Genomic DNA, 21,636 nt, shown 5'->3' with positions numbered 1-21,636 from the left:
CATGTCGACATGGACACACAAAAAACACACCTCATGTCAGTATTTTGAAATGTCGGCATGCCAAATGTTGGTATTCTATGTCGGCATTTTGAACATGTTCGCATAATGAATGTTGGTATTTTGACTGTCAATGGCTGTCGGGATTATGACGGTCGGTATTGTGTCCGTCGGTAAATTATACTGAACCCTGTATATGACATAAGGGGAATTTAGGGGTAGTGTGTAGGTAAATCAACAAAACTGATTAACAGGGAAAATTTATTCAGATCCCTCTAGAAGTGTACCTGCCCTAAAGGGCAATCTTTTTGTCTCAGACCTGGGTCGAGAGAGTTGGGTACTCGGGAATTCTTCCGATGGTAGGGAAGAGGAACCGCAGCTGGGTTGAAATAAAGACGGCCGAATATAGGTCTTCCTCATGCAGATTTATTAGAAAACTAATGCTTGAGAATAATGCCAAAGTACACTAGATGAAGAAATGAAATGATGACTCGTGAGTGATGCTGAAGAACACTAAATGAGGAAGAGAGTGATGACTTGAGAGCGATGCTGAAGAACACTGAATGAGGAAGAGAGTGATGACTTGAGAGCGATGCTGAAGAACACTGAATGAGGAAGAGAGTGATGACTTGAGAGCAATGCTAAAGAACACTGAATGAAGAGGTGAGGGATGACTTGAGAGCAATGCTGAAAGCACTGGGATTCTGTGAGCCGAGAGACACGCCATACGCTGGAAGCACTGGGACTCTGAACTGAGACACATGCCGTATGCTGGAAGCACTGGGACTCTGTGAGCTGAGAGACATGCTGTATGCTGGAAGCACTGGGACTCTGTGAGCTGAGAGACATGCTGTATGCTGGAAGCACTGGGACTCTGCAAGCTGAGAGACATGAACCTGGGGATAGTTATTTTGCGACGATACTCAGGCGCTGGAGAGCTTTGCCCAGCGCCTCCTTTTGAACTGCCCGCCCTGCTGTTGATTGGTGGAGGGAGTCTGGATCGCCATTGGCCCGTCCCGCCCATGTGGTTGCCAGGCGCAATGGCGGCGCCCATGTCCCGGAGAGACGCCGGGGACCACCCTGAAGACCAAGCATGCGGCGGAGGGGTAAGCGTGGCGGCCGCCGCTGCCCTCTAGTGACACTTTTATGTTGACTCATTCACACAGTCGGTCATATTTCAAATGTTTGACAGATGTTTATTTCATGCTTTGCATGAGAAGGTTGGTATAAACTTTTTCTATAATAATGGTCCTCATATAGGTAATCCAAAATTGGACTTTCCTAAGTTTTTGTCACTTAATCATAACATGTTCATGATTTTATAAATGCATTGAAACAGTGTTACAAACCAATAGGGTAGATGTATTAAGCCTGGAGACGGCATAAGTAAAGTGATCAACCAGTGATAAGTGCAAAGTGATAAACGCACCAGCTAATCAGCTCCAAACTGTTCATTTACATATTGGAGCTGATTGGCTGGTGCGTTTATCACTTTGCACTTATCACTGGTTTATCACTTCCTTATGCCTTCTCCAGGTTAGTACGTCCGCCCCATTGTATCTTAAAAGTTTACAGTATATAGCTTGATTCACTAAGAGGTTCCCATACAGCTGACCACATTGGCTTGTTTAACCCTTTTAGAGCCTGGCATCTATAATGTTGACAGGGATATATAGATATATATATATATATATATATATATATATATATATATATACTGCTCAAAAAAAATAAAGGGAGCACTAAAATAACACATCCTAGATCTGAATGAATGAAATATTCTTATGAAATACTTTGTTCTTTACATAGTTGAATGTGCTGACAACAAAATCACACAAAAATTATCAATGGAAATCAAATTTATTAACCCATGGAGGTCTGGAATTGGAGTCACACTTAAAAATAAAGTGGAAAAACACACTACAGGCTGATCCAACTTTGATGTAATGTCCTTAAAACAAGTCAAAATGAGGCTCAGTGGTGTGTGTGGCCTCCACGTGCCTGTACGACCTCCCTACAACGCCTGGGCATGCTCCTGATGAGGTGGCAGATGGTCTACTGAGGGATCTCCTCCCAGACCTGGACTAAAGCATCCGCCGACTCCTGGACAGTCTGTGGTGCAACGTGGCGTTGGTGGATGGAGCGAGACATGATGTCTCAGATGTGCTCAATTGGATTCAGGTCTGGGGAACGGGCGGGCCAGTCCATAGCATCAATGCCTTCGTCTTGCAAGAACTGCTGACACACTCCAGCCACATGAGGTCTAGCATTGTCTTGCATTAGGAGGAACCCAGGGCCAACCGCACCAGCATATGGTCTCACAAGGGGTCTGAGGATCTCATCTCGGTACCTAATGGCAGTCAGGCTACCCTCTGGCGAGCACATGGAGGGCTGTGCGGCCCCCCAAAGAAATGCCACCCCACACAATTACCAACCCACTGCCAAACCGCTCATGCTGGAGGTTGTTGTAGGCAGCAGAATGTTCTCCTTGGCGTCTCCAGACTCTGTCATGTCTGTCACATGTGCTCAATGAGAACCTGCTTTCATCTGTGAAGAGCACAGGGCACCAGTGGTGATTTTGCCAATCTTGGTGTTCTTTGGCAAATGCCAAACATCCTGCACGGTGTTGGGCTGTAAGCACAACCCCCACCTGTGGACGTCGGGCCCTCATACCACCCTCATGGAGTCTGTTTCTGATCGTTTGAGTAGACACATGCACATTTGTGGCTTGCTGGAGGTCATTTTGCAGGGCTCTGGCAGTGCTCCTCCTGTTGCTCCTTGCACAAAGGCGGAAGTAGCGGTCCTGCTGCTGGGTTGTTGCCCTCCTACGGCCTCCTCCACGTCTAATGATGTACTGGCCTTTGCATGAACAAAGCTTGTGGCCACAGTTAATATGAGTTAACTCATTAACTGTGGCCACAAGATTTGTTCATGTACCCTTATGCAAGCCCAATTATCACAAACCTAAGTCAGCTGTTCTTTAGTACTTTATCAGCCAGTGTCAGGTGACTAGTGTACCTTTAAAAGCCCTGGAGTATTTGGCAGATACACAGTAAACCAAGTGGGCATATTTGCAGTTATATTATGTGTGATACAGTTGCTAGGTTTTAATTTTTGAGACTCTGTGATAGTGTAGTACCTGCATGAAGATGGGGTACCTTGGCGAGCGGTTTGCAGTCTACCGTGCATTGGCCAATTCATTAACTAAACCCCCATCATTTATTTATTGATGTTGTGAAAATAAGTTAACTTGCTTTGGTGAGTGCTGAACTTTCTGTTTGTATATATATATATATATATATATATATATATATATAAGCATACAATTCAGCCGGCACTCCACGCTTCTCACCAGCTGGTCCCGGTGTCCAGTGCAATATTCCTCAGCATATCCACACAATAGGCACGGCACTCCAGGGACTCGTTCCAATGAAGCTTTTATTAAGGTGCTGTTATCAACATGTTTCGGGGCATTCACCCCTTCGTCAAGACACACCAAAAACTAACTTTTGGTGTGTCCTGACGAAGGGGTGAATGCCCCGAAACATGTTGATAACAGCACCTTAATAAAAGCTTCATTGGAACGAGTCCCTGGAGTGCCGTGCCTATTGTGTGGATATATATATATATATATATACACACACATACACATATATACATACACACAAATACATTGCCATATACAGATGTGGCCAAGCTCATCATACTGCGATGCAGCATTTTGCATCATGGCATGCCAGGCTGCGACTATTCACAGCCGGCGGTCACTTCATTCCTTTAGGAATTAATGTAGCAATCGCCGGCTGCAATTAATGTAGCAATCGCAGACTGCAAATAGTCGCAGTCTGGCACACCATGTTGCAGCATGCTGCATCGCAGCAAAGATGAGCATAGCTACATCTGTATATATAAGAAGCCTGGTATATAATATAGGTGCTTTCAAATACCAATGGCCCACATGCAGGCGATCAGAGGTCAGAAGTTTGGCCTACATCAAATTGAATTGATAGAGTGTTCCAGTCATAACAGAGGCTATTCCCAGTTATTACTTGTATAACAGAGGCTAGCCAGATTCATATTTCCTTCAAGAGGGATATTCAGCCAGAAAGCTCTAAAATGGCATCATTAAATTGACAAAAAAGACACAGTTACAATAGACATAAATGAAATGAGGATTGTGCAGCAATTGAACACTGTCACACATTTCACGTATCTGCTTTGTCAAGGATACATAGAAACCAGTATGGACACTACATATTTTAGTTATGGTAAGGCTAAGCACAGGAAACAGGGACCGATGACTTTATGCGGGCATAGAATCAAGAGGAGAGGTAGAGTAGGGAGATGAGAAGACAGTATTATTATTATCATTTATTTATATGGTGCCACAAGGGTTCTGCAGCGCCCAATTACATAGTATATATGCACATAATCAAAACAGGAAAACAGTGACTTACAGTTGTAGACAATATAGAACAAGTACAGGGTAACTAAGCATAACCTTTTTCTTACTTTAATAATCCTGAACTGCCCAAATCCTGCAGTTTTTAGGTCACCTAGATACTTTATCTTAATTTACAAGATAAAATGAAGTGAAGATGCCACTGATGGCGATTGGTGGTTTTGGTGTGGGGGTTGAGAAAAGATTTAAATGTATTATAAAGATTTATGGAATTAGAAGCTTGAGATAAGAGATTGGAAGTGTTAGTTTAGCAGTGTACAAAGTATTGTGATGGGAGTGTAAGAAAACAGTATTTATTATTTATTTATTAACAGTTACTTATATAGTGCAGCATATTGCTGCGCTTTACAACTGAAACATAGAACAAAACTAGGTAAAAAACAGACAGACATAGATGTAGGAAGGTCATGCTCACAAGCTTACAACCTATAGGGAAATAGACATTGACACACAAGGAGAGATGCTACCTATTGCATAATGGTCCACCAGATTACAAAGGTTCTTAATGGGCTGTATGATATGGTCACCCAGCAATATTGGTCAAGGGTCAGGGGGGGGGGGGGGGGGGGGTGAAAGTGAAGAAAGATAAATTATGTGAGGTTATGTATGGACTGTACAGAGGGGGTGTAATTAGATAGGGAGGAATTGAAGGTTATGTGGGTGGGTCTGGAATTTGATAAGCTTGCATAAAGAGGTGAGTTTTCAGGGAACGTTTGAAGGTTTGGAGACTAGACGTGAGTCTTATTGTGAGTGGGAGGGCATTCGACAGAGTGGGTGAAGCCCGTATAAAGTCCTGTAATTTTGAGTGGGAACAAGTAATACGTATGGATGAGAGATGCAGATCTTGTGCAGAGCGGAGAGGTCGGGTAGAGAGATATTTTGAGATAAGTGAAGAGATGTATGTTGGTGCAGTTTGGTTAATGGCCTTGTATGTAAGTAAAAGTATTTTATATTTAATACGGTAGAATACCGGTAACCAATGGAGGGACTGACAGAGCGGATCTGCAGACGATGAACGTCTAGTAGATTAGCCTTGCAGCTGCATTTAAAATGGATAGTAGTGGTGAAAGCCTATGTTTGGGAAGACCAGTCAGGAGACTATTACAATAGTCAATGCGGTAGATAATGAGAGCATGGATTAGAGTTTTAGCAGTGTCTTTTGTAAGATATGGTCGTATTTTGAATATGTTTCTGAGATGTATGTATAATGATTTTGAGACAGATTGAATATGGGGAACAAAGGACAGTTCAGAGTCAAGAATGACACCTAGGCAGCGAGCTTGTGGGGTAGGGATGATTGCTGAGTTATCAACAGTGATAGAGATATCAGGTTGGTAACTACTATTGGCTGGTGGAAATATAATTAATTCTGTTTTGGAAATATTACGTTTGAGGTGGTGAGATGTCATCCAAGATGAAATGGTAGAGAAGCATTCAGTGACACGGCCCAATACAGATGGTGACAAATCTAGGGAGGATAGGTAGATTTCAGTATCATCCACATACAGACAATACTAAAATCCAAAAGAGCCGATTAGTTTGCCAAGAGATGTGGTATAGATTGTGAATATGTGTGTATATCTGAGGAAGTCATGAAAAGTAGAATATGTATACAAATGATTATCTACTTTTTGAGGATGATGCATGTTGAAAACAGTGGCCATCCATATGAGTGGAAGAGTCAGTGGGAGTGGCAGAGAGATGTTACAGAGACTAACTTGGAGACACAAGGAAAATGTGAATTATTAACAGAGATGTTAAAATGGCAATAGCAGATGTGTCACATCATAAGAAATGAGAGAGTCAGACAGATATTACTAATAGTATGTACCTCAAAAGATTTGAATGTGAATGATGGGACATTTTGTAGAACTGTGAATGTGCAGTCTGGGGAAAATAAGAATCCAAAAATACTGCATTGTCTGCTTCCAATCTTGGTTGTGTGGGTGAAGTAGAAACCACCATGAGCATAGGAAGGGATATAGGGAGAGAATGTTAGAGTGGGCACCCACGAGTGGGAATAGTCCTGTTTTGCCAAGTTTCTGTCTGGTGGTATTGTTAGCTGTCAGGATTCCTGCATCGGTATCCTCACCGCCGGGATCCCGACAGCCAGCAAATTAAACTTATCCCATAAGGGGGTATATAGCAGGCACATAGACATACAAACTTACAAAAAGGTTGCATTTGTATTTCCTCCCAATTAAGCTAAAAAAAACATTGTTTCCTATTACCCAACTGTTTTTTTTTAACCTATATACAGTACATGTGATACAACTATAGTATTTCTGTATGCCCACATAATTTGCTGACATACCATACTTAATGCAATCTATAAATGCATCCATTGCAAATTGTTAGTATGTGTCTATGGCAGTAACAAAAGATAATTATCTAGCACCAAATATGCTGCACCTTGGTTTTTGTATTACAGTACTCTCACTGGCCATAAAAAAAGGTTAAAGTACTGCTAAAGGCTGCTGTTCAATTGTAGGCTACTGCTGCATCTATTCACTGTCTGCAGAGCATGGCTCCTGGAGGCACAACATATTCCTCACACATGTTATTTTATCCTTCCTTAAACTCCCAAGGCAGTTATCATTAACCAGTTCTGCTGCTCATCAATTATTTAAACCATCTTCAGGAACACTGGCCCAGTGCCAATACGCAAACAAAAAGTCTCACAAATTGAATACAACGCTAACCCTTCTGTCTACACTCACCTCTCACAGAGATGTTAAATTCTATAAGATATCTCACAGATCATCTAAATGGTTCATAAAGTGTAATTCTGCTCAACAACATATATAAAGGTCACCTCAATGTGATAAGGGGCATATACATTTCTTGCTGTATGACCAGTATTAAGGGACAGAAATGTAATTTCCAAAGCATTTGGAAGGGGCAACTTGCTGCCAGCAAAGGTCCATTTAAGACAATTTCCCTCGTCTAACTAATGCCATGTCAATTTTTTTTTAAAATATCTAATTGCGGACACTATGAAAGTCATAATGTCATAAACCCTTGATTTTAAAGGGCAGTACACCTACTGTCACAAGTCTAGGAAAAATAGAAAAGAGGTCTAAAACAACATAGGAGAGAAAAAGAAATAAAGAGAAATAAAGTTCAGAAATAATATTCGTAAAGCAGCACTAATATAGCTATGAGCTTAAACTTTGTAAGGTAAGTCATGTATATTTGCTCCCCTTTAATCTGTTCTCAATGCTGCAACTAGACTCATATTTCTCTCCCACCGTTCCACATCCAACACTCCCCTCTGCCAAAACCTTCATTGGATTCTCTTTAACTCCTCACCTTCAAGTACAAGGCCCTCGCTATCTCTACTGCTCCCTACATCTCTTTACATACTCCTTCATGCCCTTTTAGGTCAGCTAATGACCATCGCCTGTACTCTACCCTGGTTACTGCATATCACGCTCAAATCCAAGATTTTGCCCGTGCTGCCCCCCTTCACTACATCACGCTCTCCCCGATCCCTGCATAGCTTCAAACGCGCACTGAAAACCCACCTGTTCATCAAAACATACCATTCCACCACTTAACTATGTTGCCAGGCCACTAACCCCACCCTCCTACTTCAGTCATCTCTACCTCGCCTACCTCCTGCCCTCCGGTCCCCATCCACATGTTCACCCCTCATGTCATCTGTCAGTCTCCCCTTCCCCTTAGATGGTAAGCTCCTATGAGAAGGGTTCCGCTCCCTCCTGTCCACACAGCCCTTTTCTCTAGCACCTAAATGACAACCTTCACCTACTCAGTGGCCATTAAGCCCGGAATTCCTCTCACTCACAGTCATTAGTCTATTCCAGTGGCTCCACTCTTGCTATTCGTGCAGTCACTATTGGAGACAGGTTCCACCATTTGCTGATTACTCCCTCACTCACCTTGTTTCCTAGCTGTATTGTGTACTGAGAATTTGGTGTGAATTGTTACCTGTGCTCTGTTATATCATGACTACTGTAATGTTATGCAATGTTCTGTATATCCTGTACTGTCCTACTGTTGCTGTATATATGTACGGTGATGCGGATCACTTGTGGAGCCTTATAAATAAAATGTTATAATAATAATAATAATAATAATAATAATAATCAAAAGCAACAGAGCTCTAAACCCATTAGGAAAGTGACAATATTCATTAATAGAGCAGAGAGCGGCAAAAGGAAAAGTTAAAGAAACTTTTGCAGAGCTAAAGATACATACACACTCTGTGATATTGCTCATTTTCACCCTTCTGAGTGATATTGCTTGTAATATTACCCAGTGTGTATGCTACGAACTACTGTATGAACGATGTGTAGTCCCATGTATCGTTATTGACCCCCACTGACTGCTGCACATGCACCTCAATTTGAACATATCGTCCAAAACAGCATGTATGTGCCGGCCACGGCATGATGTCCCTGTACCATATCGCTAGCCATATCGGGATGAGTATGTGTGACCGGCGGTCAGGAGACCACTGGTCACAATATCGATGGCAGGATCCCAGCCGTGAGATGGCCAGCAGGGGGGGCACCGCAACGAGGCCCCTTGCGGGCTCGGTGGCGAGACAGGCTCTAGTCCCACTTTGTGGACACTCAGGAGTGGGAATAGTCCCTGTTAGTCGGATGTAGCCGTCGCTATTGTGACCGCCGGTTATATAACTACATACCACGATATGCACTAGGTCAGCCTCCCGGGAGGGTAGGGAAAACACTATGCAATATCGCTCATGGAGCATTTTGCATAGTGTGTACCCACCTTAAAATAGAGGAAGCTTTTGTCCTGGCTTGACTGAAAATTTAGACCAAAAAATACAGAGCAGCTATTATTGTTACAGAAATCCTAACATTTCTGGCAGTCGGGACAGAGATTTAAATCTTCAGGAATGGGACACTTTCCCCTCAATCTGAACTGTTTAGATGTATGTCGTACGTAAAAAACAATTACTGCATATGACACTGCTCTGCTTAAAAGCAGAGCACAAGGGTGGTTTAGGGACCCTACCGTATCGTAAAAAGTTTTGCCCCTTCCTGATTTCTTTTACATTTGCATATTTGTCACACTTATTTGTTTTAGATCTTCAAAGAACAGTGAATAGAAGACCAATACAACCCGAATAAATAAAAATTACACTTTTAAAGTACGATTTCATTCTTTGGGAGATAGTCAGTTGTTTTGCACCTGCGATCTCCCATCTAAAGTGTCGGAAGATCGCAGGGCGCAATTCAATTGTTGTTGTTTTTTTGCACTGGTTATGGCCATAAAGCAGCTAAACCCAACCAAAGTGCTGGGTGCAATGGCAAAAAGTGCCTTTTGGGCATCAAAACGGGTCACTTTCCACGCATTTCAACTCGCCACTCCCGGGGGTGCGAGCGGAAATGGAGACACCGGCAGCCATCGCGCCCAAATGGAGCTAAAATTGAGTAGCTTAGTTTGGGCGCCATCTAGTGGTTGCCGACAGGACAACATTTGAATCTTGCCAGTTGAAAGAAAAAAAACTATCAAACACCAACTGGCCTTGTGTAAAATATTTTTGGTCTGAATCCACAATCTGTGAACCCCATACATAGCAGATTTATTTGTACAACCGTCTTCAAATTGGCAAATTGCCCCAATTGATTGCCAATGTAAGGGGGCTTTCAGACTAGAAATAATCAGGTTTGATTACTGCCAGCCCTGTTGAATCTAAACATTATATAAATATGGGAAGCAGTTAGGTTCACGGCGGATGGGACCCCGGCAGTCAATATACCGACACCGAGATCCCGAGGGAGGACGCAATGCTGGCGTCTACATACCTCCATGGGCTGCTTATGGGTCTCTAATTGAATAGCTTTGGACTCTTTGTCCAGGACAAGAGAAATCCCAACACAATGTGTGGCTAAATAAATCTATCAAAGAGATAGATAAGAAAAGTAATCAACCCATATAATAGAGTTAATAGAGAACCACAGCTAAAATCATTCAAACAATTAAAGAAAAATTATATACAGCAGGAGTGGCCAAACTCTGTCCTTAAGGATCCCTGTTAATGTTTTCCAGACTACCTAGCTGATGTGGTGCATTCATTCCTGAGTCCTGACACATTCTAATGATCCACAGGTGGTCTGGAAAACATGAAATGTTAGGCATCCTTGATGGTCAAGTTTGGCCACTTCTAACATACCTGGAAAGTATTAAAACACATAATACTGTGAAGGTTAACATAAATATACTATGTACAGTAAATGAGTAAATAAATAAGTGATAAATGTAAAGGATTCCCAGTACAGACATAAAACCCTTCCTAACAGAATTACATTTTAAGAATGGTAAAATGAAGTAAAAAAAAATGTGACATGCTAAAAAATACCATCTACATCAAGAAACTACAATATATCTAAAAGTAATAAAAAAGTATGTATTATTACTGTGCACTGTATTACTAGTGCATTCTGAATAATACTAAACTTAAAAATATTATACTTAATAAAAAAACACATTATTTTGTTAACCACAATATTCGGAAAAAAAATAAAAATGTAATTGGAGAATTTAGTATTAAACTTTGCCTAAAAAAATAATTCTGCTTCATGCTTCTTGACTACCTTGAGTAGAATGTTCTTCTACTTCTTCTGAGCCTGATACCTAATTAATAGTGTTTCTTATTTGAAATTGTGTGTTTCTTTGGGATGCATCAAGATCCAATCAGAATGGTGATGAAAAGTAATGGAGTTAGGGTTAGGCTGGGGAGGGGGTGCTAGGTTGCGGGAGGTTAGGGTTAAGCTGTGGGAGTGGTGTGTTAAGGGTAGGGTTGATATACCAGAATCAGTCAAGATGCCGCTGTCCACATTCTGACTCTTGGGATTGTAATCGCTGGACTTCAGATTCCATCCCATTTCTTCTGTAGGAACTCTCTAGAGTTACAAAAGTCCAAAATGGCAGCTACAGACCCACCTGTCATATCAGAGCTAACCATTAGTCCTTTGTCTATGGCAAGACTTTTACACTTCATTTGCCAATCCAATTTTTGCTGTTAGTGAGTGCGGTATATTGTTTTATAATAGAGCAAATTTCAAAGAGTATTATTGTCATTTTATTTAGTTCTGCTCAAACTTCCTCTATAAGGAGTAAAAGAAGAAGAAAGCTACCCTTACTGAGGATTCCACACCATAAATAAAGACTGGTTTTGTTTAATAGAAGAAACATTTTTAATTATGGAACCACTAGGCAATTGCTTGGCTTTGTAGCATTGAGAAAATTATTGACAATGCAACAAAAGGTCCAATTTTCTCTTTTTTTAGTCTGTGCAGCTCATACAACAAAACAGCAGCTGTAGACTCTGGAGTAAAATCAAAATATTTAATAGTTTGTGAATTCTAATCTGGCTCCCTTGTATCAAATGCAAACAAGCTGGTAAAATCTACTAGAGATTGTGCAACAACTGTCTAAAAAATAAATAAATAAATATATATATATATATATATACACACACACATTTATATACATATATATAAAATTAAAATGAGATATTGCAATATAACAGCAGTGTATTTCAAAATATATTGTGCCAAAGTGATATTCTAGAGTATCCGCAGAGTACATAATTATTACTGGTAATTGTTAACAGTAAAAGACAAGCCATAGGGCCTGATGTAATGGCCTGAAAGATGGCCGGAGGTCCAAGAATCTGGCCAAATTCGTACGTTTTTTTAAAGCAGCAAACGTTTACAAAGAAAAAGCTGGTTGGTTTTGCCTTGTAAACGTTTTCTGCTTTAAAAGAAATGTACGAGTTCGGCTAGAGTCTCGGAGCTCCGGCCGTCTCGCAAGCCATTACATCCGGACCATTCTATTTTCTAATATAAGGGAAAAGGGGTGGGGAGAAGCAGTGTTACAACATAACATATGAACGCATGAAAGGCAACAAAGGTGCAAAATAGAGGGGTGGGGGGAAATCACTTCTCATCATGCCGCTCGGTCAGACTGGTCTGCTAGGGTACCAAGCAGATCTCTGGTGTGGCCCACTGTCCAACCCTTCTCTTTCATATTTTTTTTGCAAACTTTCCATGGTGTGAAAAAATGCTTTTCACAGAAAAAAACAGCCGATTTTATTTGATCAAGTCAAAAATAAATAAAAATAAAACAGTTGCATAGGCAGGTAAAACAATGGAGGTTATTTGATGATCTGCAGTTTGCCAAAATTTCTGTTTTATGCAACTTTTGCAGCGGGATTTAATGCAGCAATTTCATTTAATTTCATTTAAGGCAAAACCTCATGTGTTTTGCCTTTAATAAAATCAACACTAAAAGTCCTGTGATGGTTGACAAACCAGCAACTTATTAAATAACATCCAGTGTGTTGGGAGGGTATGCAATGTTATAATAGCATGCTTGCCCACTCTTCCAGTTCTGTGAGACTTTCGAATTTGGGGGAGAGTTCACCCAGCTCACAGAAGAGAGTACAACCATTAAACAGCCCACCATAAGAACACAATTCACAATGTGTGCCAGCCCAAATCTTGGGTTTTGCTTGTTTTAGATCTGTATCTCCTTTGTGTTTGGTTCTGTATTTGTTTTGGACCTGTATTTCTTTTTAAATCTTAAAAACAACTAAAATTAAATAATTTGGGCCAGTTTTTCTTACAGTATTATTCACCTAAATAACATTAATTTCCAGTCATTTCCAATAAATTTTGACCACCTCACAGTTCACAATATTGTTTTCATCCATTTTAGGACAAAGGTTGCAGCGAGACTGCTGGTCACTAACTGACACAGCAGAGGCACAAACATGCAGCAGTTCATAGCACATCTATTAAACATTGTCACATGGCACTGCAGAAATGAAAAGTAGTCCAAGATGGAATTGTCCTTGGGTCCTCTTCGCCATCCTTATGCTGGATATGAAAAAGGACATGCACAATTTAACAAAGCAAGCACTTCAGTGACAGGGAAATACACTTTTGTGGCTTAAGTGCTTGCTTTATTTGGGCCACCACAAAACTATTTTTTAGAAGGACTAGCTCGGTTCAGTAATAATGAGGGTGTTGATGATGAGGGTGTTAATTACATTATAATCTTGTACAATAAATTTCCTGTCTTCATCGCAAATAACGTAACATGGAGGAGGTGCCTAGATGGCTAATGTTCCTACCTTTAATAACTTTGGCCTCACAAATGGAGCAGATGCCTTTACAAACATTGCCAGGATTGTGGTAAAAAATAATCCCACACCCAAGAGGTAGCTTTTTTGGTCTTCTGCCCAGGCATCGCAATGGTCTTCTTTTTATCACGGTCAACAACTGCAACCACTGGTGGCTGACTTACACAAACAACATAATCATTATTAAACATCCTCGCTGTCTGATAGTACACACATCACATCCCACTTCCACCAAATTCTATTATGCTCTCTTCATCATCACCATCTTTACTTGTACTGCTCTCCACATGTACTGCTCTCCACATACACACACATTTATATACATATATATATAAAATTAAAATGAGATATTGCAATATAACAGCAGTGTATTTCAAAATATATTGTGCCAAAGTGATATTCTAGAGTATCCGCAGAGTACATAATTATTACTGGTAATTGTTAACAGTAAAAGACAAGCCATAGGGCCTGATGTAATGGCCTGAAAGATGGCCGGAGGTCCAAGAATCTGGCCAAATTCGTACGTTTTTTTAAAGCAGCAAACGTTTACAAAGAAAAAGCTGGTTGGTTTTGCCTTGTAAACGTTTTCTGCTTTAAAAGAAATGTACGAGTTCGGCTAGAGTCTCGGAGCTCCGGCCGTCTCGCAAGCCATTACATCCGGACCATTCTATTTTCTAATATAAGGGAAAAGGGGTGGGGAGAAGCAGTGTTACAACATAACATATGAACGCATGAAAGGCAACAAAGGTGCAAAATAGAGGGGTGGGGGGAAATCACTTCTCATCATGCCGCTCGGTCAGACTGGTCTGCTAGGGTACCAAGCAGATCTCTGGTGTGGCCCACTGTCCAACCCTTCTCTTTCATATTTTTTTTGCAAACTTTCCATGGTGTGAAAAAATGCTTTTCACAGAAAAAAACAGCCGATTTTATTTGATCAAGTCAAAAATAAATAAAAATAAAACAGTTGCATAGGCAGGTAAAACAATGGAGGTTATTTGATGATCTGCAGTTTGCCAAAATTTCTGTTTTATGCAACTTTTGCAGCGGGATTTAATGCAGCAATTTCATTTAATTTCATCTAAGGCAAAACCTCATGTGTTTTGCCTTTAATAAAATCAACACTAAAAGTCCTGTGATGGTTGACAAACCTGCAACTTATTAAATAACATCCAGTGTGTTGGGAGGGTATGCAATGTTATAATAGCATGCTTGCCCACTCTTCCAGTTCTGTGAGACTTTCGAATTTGGGGGAGAGTTCACCCAGCTCACAGAAGAGAGTACAACCATTAAACAGCCCACCATAAGAACACAATTCACAATGTGTGCCAGCCCAAATCTTGGGTTTTGCTTGTTTTAGATCTGTATCTCCTTTGTGTTTTGGTTCTGTATTTGTTTTGGACCTGTATTTCTTTTTAAATCTTAAAAACAACTAAAATTAAATAATTTGGGCCAGTTTTTCTTACAGTATTATTCACCTAAATAACATTAATTTCCAGTCATTTCCAATAAATTTTGACCACCTCACAGTTCACAATATTGTTTTCATCCATTTTAGGACAAAGGTTGCAGCGAGACTGCTGGTCACTAACTGACACAGCAGAGGCACAAACATGCAGCAGTTCATAGCACATCTATTAAACATTGTCACATGGCACTGCAGAAATGAAAAGTAGTCCAAGATGGAATTGTCCTTGGGTCCTCTTCGCCATCCTTATGCTGGATATGAAAAAGGACATGCACAATTTAACAAAGCAAGCACTTCAGTGACAGGGACATACACTTTTGTGGCTTAAGTGCTTGCTTTATTTGGGCCACCACAAAACTATTTTTTAGAAGGACTAGCTCGGTTCAGTAATAATGAGGGTGTTGATGATGAGGGTGTTAATTACATTATAATCTTGTACAATAAATTTCCTGTCTTCATCGCAAATAACGTAACATGGAGGAGGTGCCTAGATGGCTAATGTTCCTACCTTTAATAACTTTGGCCTCACAAATGGAGCAGATGCCTTTACAAACATTGCCAGGATTGTGGTAAAAAATAATCCCACACCCAAGAGGTAGCTTTTTTGGTCTTCTGCCCAGGCATCGCAATGGTCTTCTTTTTATCACGGTCAACAACTGCAACCACTGGTGGCTGACTTACACAAACAACATAATCATTATTAAACATCCTCGCTGTCTGATAGTACACACATCACATCCCACTTCCACCAAATTCTATTATGCTCTCTTCATCATCACCATCTTTACTTGTACTGCTCTCCACATGTACTGCTCTCCACATACACACACATTTATATACATATATATATAAAATTAAAATGAGATATTGCAATATAACAGCAGTGTATTTCAAAATATATTGTGCCAAAGTGATATTCTAGAGTATCCGCAGAGTACATAATTATTACTGGTAATTGTTAACAGTAAAAGACAAGCCATAGGGCCTGATGTAATGGCCTGAAAGATGGCCGGAGGTCCAAGAATCTGGCCAAATTCGTACGTTTTTTTAAAGCAGCAAACGTTTACAAAGAAAAAGCTGGTTGGTTTTGCCTTGTAAACGTTTTCTGCTTTAAAAGAAATGTACGAGTTCGGCTAGAGTCTCGGAGCTCAGGCCGTCTCGCAAGCCATTACATCCGGACCATTCTATTTTCTAATATAAGGGAAAAGGGGTGGGGAGAAGCAGTGTTACAACATAACATATGAACGCATGAAAGGCAACAAAGGTGCAAAATAGAGGGGTGGGGGGAAATCACTTCTCATCATGCCGCTCGGTCAGACTGGTCTGCTAGGGTACCAAGCAGATCTCTGGTGTGGCCCACTGTCCAACCCTTCTCTTTCATATTTTTTTTGCAAACTTTCCATGGTGTGAAAAAATGCTTTTCACAGAAAAAAACAGCCGATTTTATTTGATCAAGTCAAAAATAAATAAAAATAAAACAGTTGCATAGGCAGGTAAAACAATGGAGGTTATTTGATGATCTGCAGTTTGCCAAAATTTCTGTTTTATGCAACTTTTGCAGCGGGATTTAATGCAGCAATTTCATTTAATTTCATTTAAGGCAAAACCTCATGTGTTTTGCCTTTAATAAAATCAACACTAAAAGTCCTGTGATGGTTGACAAACCTGCAACTTATTAAATAACATCCAGTGTGTTGGGAGGGTATGCAATGTTATAATAGCATGCTTGCCCACTCTTCCAGTTCTGTGAGACTTTCGAATTTGGGGGAGAGTTCACCCAGCTCACAGAAGAGAGTACAACCATTAAACAGCCCACCATAAGAACACAATTCACAATGTGTGCCAGCCCAAATCTTGGGTTTTGCTTGTTTTAGATCTGTATCTCCTTTGTGTTTTGGTTCTGTATTTGTTTTGGACCTGTATTTCTTTTTAAATCTTAAAAACAACTAAAATTAAATAATTTGGGCCAGTTTTTCTTACAGTATTATTCACCTAAATAACATTAATTTCCAGTCATTTCCAATAAATTTTGACCACCTCACAGTTCACAATATTGTTTTCATCCATTTTAGGACAAAGGTTGCAGCGAGACTGCTGGTCACTAACTGACACAGCAGAGGCACAAACATGCAGCAGTTCATAGCACATCTATTAAACATTGTCACATGGCACTGCAGAAATGAAAAGTAGTCCAAGATGGAATTGTCCTTGGGTCCTCTTCGCCATCCTTATGCTGGATATGAAAAAGGACATGCACAATTTAACAAAGCAAGCACTTCAGTGACAGGGACATACACTTTTGTGGCTTAAGTGCTTGCTTTATTTGGGCCACCACAAAACTATTTTTTAGAAGGACTAGCTCGGTTCAGTAATAATGAGGGTGTTGATGATGAGGGTGTTAATTACATTATAATCTTGTACAATAAATTTCCTGTCTTCATCGCAAATAACGTAACATGGAGGAGGTGCCTAGATGGCTAATGTTCCTACCTTTAATAACTTTGGCCTCACAAATGGAGCAGATGCCTTTACAAACATTGCCAGGATTGTGGTAAAAAATAATCCCACACCCAAGAGGTAGCTTTTTTGGTCTTCTGCCCAGGCATCGCAATGGTCTTCTTTTTATCACGGTCAACAACTGCAACCACTGGTGGCTGACTTACACAAACAACATAATCATTATTAAACATCCTCGCTGTCTGATAGTACACACATCACATCCCACTTCCACCAAATTCTATTATGCTCTCTTCATCATCACCATCTTTACTTGTACTGCTCTCCACATGTACTGCTCTCCACATACACACACATTTATATACATATATATATAAAATTAAAATGAGATATTGCAATATAACAGCAGTGTATTTCAAAATATATTGTGCCAAAGTGATATTCTAGAGTATCCGCAGAGTACATAATTATTACTGGTAATTGTTAACAGTAAAAGACAAGCCATAGGGCCTGATGTAATGGCCTGAAAGATGGCCGGAGGTCCAAGAATCTGGCCAAATTCGTACGTTTTTTTAAAGCAGCAAACGTTTACAAAGAAAAAGCTGGTTGGTTTTGCCTTGTAAACTTTTTCTGCTTTAAAAGAAATGTACGAGTTCGGCTAGAGTCTCGGAGCTCCGGCCGTCTCGCAAGCCATTACATCCGGACCATTCTATTTTCTAATATAAGGGAAAAGGGGTGGGGAGAAGCAGTGTTACAACATAACATATGAACGCATGAAAGGCAACAAAGGTGCAAAATAGAGGGGTGGGGGGAAATCACTTCTCATCATGCCGCTCGGTCAGACTGGTCTGCTAGGGTACCAAGCAGATCTCTGGTGTGGCCCACTGTCCAACCCTTCTCTTTCATATTTTTTTTGCAAACTTTCCATGGTGTGAAAAAATGCTTTTCACAGAAAAAAACAGCCGATTTTATTTGATCAAGTCAAAAATAAATAAAAATAAAACAGTTGCATAGGCAGGTAAAACAATGGAGGTTATTTGATGATCTGCAGTTTGCCAAAATTTCTGTTTTATGCAACTTTTGCAGCGGGATTTAATGCAGCAATTTCATTTAATTTCATTTAAGGCAAAACCTCATGTGTTTTGCCTTTAATAAAATCAACACTAAAAGTCCTGTGATGGTTGACAAACCTGCAACTTATTAAATAACATCCAGTGTGTTGGGAGGGTATGCAATGTTATAATAGCATGCTTGCCCACTCTTCCAGTTCTGTGAGACTTTCGAATTTGGGGGAGAGTTCACCCAGCTCACAGAAGAGAGTACAACCATTAAACAGCCCACCATAAGAACACAATTCACAATGTGTGCCAGCCCAAATCTTGGGTTTTGCTTGTTTTAGATCTGTATCTCCTTTGTGTTTTGGTTCTGTATTTGTTTTGGACCTGTATTTCTTTTTAAATCTTAAAAACAACTAAAATTAAATAATTTGGGCCAGTTTTTCTTACAGTATTATTCACCTAAATAACATTAATTTCCAGTCATTTCCAATAAATTTTGACCACCTCACAGTTCACAATATTGTTTTCATCCATTTTAGGACAAAGGTTGCAGCGAGACTGCTGGTCACTAACTGACACAGCAGAGGCACAAACATGCAGCAGTTCATAGCACATCTATTAAACATTGTCACATGGCACTGCAGAAATGAAAAGTAGTCCAAGATGGAATTGTCCTTGGGTCCTCTTCGCCATCCTTATGCTGGATATGAAAAAGGACATGCACAATTTAACAAAGCAAGCACTTCAGTGACAGGGACATACACTTTTGTGGCTTAAGTGCTTGCTTTATTTGGGCCACCACAAAACTATTTTTTAGAAGGACTAGCTCGGTTCAGTAATAATGAGGGTGTTGATGATGAGGGTGTTAATTACATTATAATCTTGTACAATAAATTTCCTGTCTTCATCGCAAATAACGTAACATGGAGGAGGTGCCTAGATGGCTAATGTTCCTACCTTTAATAACTTTGGCCTCACAAATGGAGCAGATGCCTTTACAAACATTGCCAGGATTGTGGTAAAAAATAATCCCACACCCAAGAGGTAGCTTTTTTGGTCTTCTGCCCAGGCATCGCAATGGTCTTCTTTTTATCACGGTCAACAACTGCAACCACTGGTGGCTGACTTACACAAACAACATAATCATTATTAAACATCCTCGCTGTCTGATAGTACACACATCACATCCCACTTCCACCAAATTCTATTATGCTCTCTTCATCATCACCATCTTTACTTGTACTGCTCTCCACATGTGCAGATGGTGAAGAAATGGTGGAAGGAGGTGAAAGAGGCTTCTCTATGAGGACAGTGTGAGAAACGTCAGGCTCACACATAGACGTGGACAACCCTAAACATTCCTCAAAAATGTCTTATGGTTCTGAATGCACAGTTGGTCTTACTGCCTCAGCAGCTAACTTTCCTTTTAATGTTTTTTTCCGTTACCACTGTAAAATTAAATGATTTTACATGCCGTGACTTAATCCCTCTATGCCCGTGGACATCGGCCTTAGAAGATTATGTTGACAGACTTGCATTGTTATGACTGGTGGCAGCACCTGCACCACTAGTATGTGCTTCCTCCTCTACTCTCAGTTGTTTAGTCTTCCATGTCTATCCACAAACACGAATGAAGTGGGGTACAGCACAAACCACAATTTGTAAAAAAAAATGTTAATAGTCTAAAATAGTAATCAAACACTGCGTTCAATTTCACCAACAGTGTCTCACAATACATGTATGAGTCAGACATAATAATATACTGCGGTTTGACCGGCAGTGTCACAGTACTTATGAAAATAAAATAAAAATTGTACAGTACACTGGGGTACAGTACAAACAAAAAATATTTTTTATAATTCTAGTTTTAGTTTTTTTTTAGCTTTTATTATTTTCATTTTACTCTGGGGCGGAGCCCCTGAATGGAGTGACAGTTCACCTCTAGGATGGAAAGATAATTTCTTGTTGTCATATATACCACCAGACAATAGGCAGAGCACCCCTGGACTGATTCGATACATAGGACTTACCAGCCCCTGGATGTACACACACAGTAAAGGATTTATATTTTTATTAATACTGGAGCAGAGCTCCTGAATGTTTATGGACAGATCACCCCTTGTCAGATACACCACCAGACGATAGACAGAGCAGCCCTAGATTGATACTGAGGACACACTAGGACACATCAGCTCCTTGATGTACACACAGTATACTGGGTTTTAACACTGGGGCAGAGCCCCTGGATGTATATGGATTATGGACAGATCACCCCTTGTCAGATACACCACTTAACGACAGAGTACTCCTGGACTGATACAGAAGCCCCATGCCCCAGAACCCAGCACTGAGATAGACCCGTCCGTTCAGTACACTCTCCACAGCTGGAGTGAAAATGGCGCCTATCACTGGGACTTTTATAGAATCTAAAACCCCATGAGAATCTGACAACGGGATAATGAAGTTTTGCCTTGTTTTGGGATCTGAGTTAGGTGGGAAACCCCAAGCCGGACTCGGATCGTGACGTTTGGGTGGGTCCAGTACTCAGAGAACCGGATCCGTTCATCTCTATTCACTATTGATTGCATCATTGTGGTTTTGTCCCCAGCAACATAAAGCCCAACTACTTACACCCTGAAGATTTTGCCCAGTTATACTACATTCCAGTTTTTTCCAAACTCGGTTTTGAATGCACACATCGTATAGTCAAACTGACTGAGGTACTAATTAACTACCCTGTACTTAAGCATGGATATCCTGAAAACCTGGACTGTTTGGTTGCCTTGACCACAAGGTTTGGGAGCCACTGCTATATGCCAATATATGTACACTGTCCTATGCTGCCATATACAACATTTTCTGCCTTTTAATGAAAGCAACATTTAATTTGTTCCTTTCAAATCTTGTTGCTGCTGTCAGTTGTAAGAGTCTGGGGTGGTGGTCTTCAGTTTGCCTGCTGTCGGGATCCTGGCGCACAGTATACCGGCGCCGGAATCCCGACAGCCGGCATATCGACACTTTTTGTCCCTCTTAGGGGTCCACGACCCCCCTG

General features: G+C 40.6%; 1 protein-coding gene across 3 annotated transcripts in view; it reads right to left on the bottom strand.

The window, feature by feature from the left end:
- The window catches only part of LOC134932068 (protein unc-13 homolog A-like), a 330,279-nt gene that overhangs the window by 25,261 nt on the left and 283,382 nt on the right, over positions 1 to 21,636 (bottom strand). The gene's annotated exons all lie outside the window — the stretch shown is intronic.

This window comes from Pseudophryne corroboree, chromosome 6 (assembly GCF_028390025.1).
Source record: "Pseudophryne corroboree isolate aPseCor3 chromosome 6, aPseCor3.hap2, whole genome shotgun sequence".
In the NCBI taxonomy this organism is placed as follows: domain Eukaryota; kingdom Metazoa; phylum Chordata; class Amphibia; order Anura; family Myobatrachidae; genus Pseudophryne; species Pseudophryne corroboree.
Note: the sequence above shows the minus strand (reverse complement) of the source record. Positions and strands in the feature narration are given on the sequence as shown.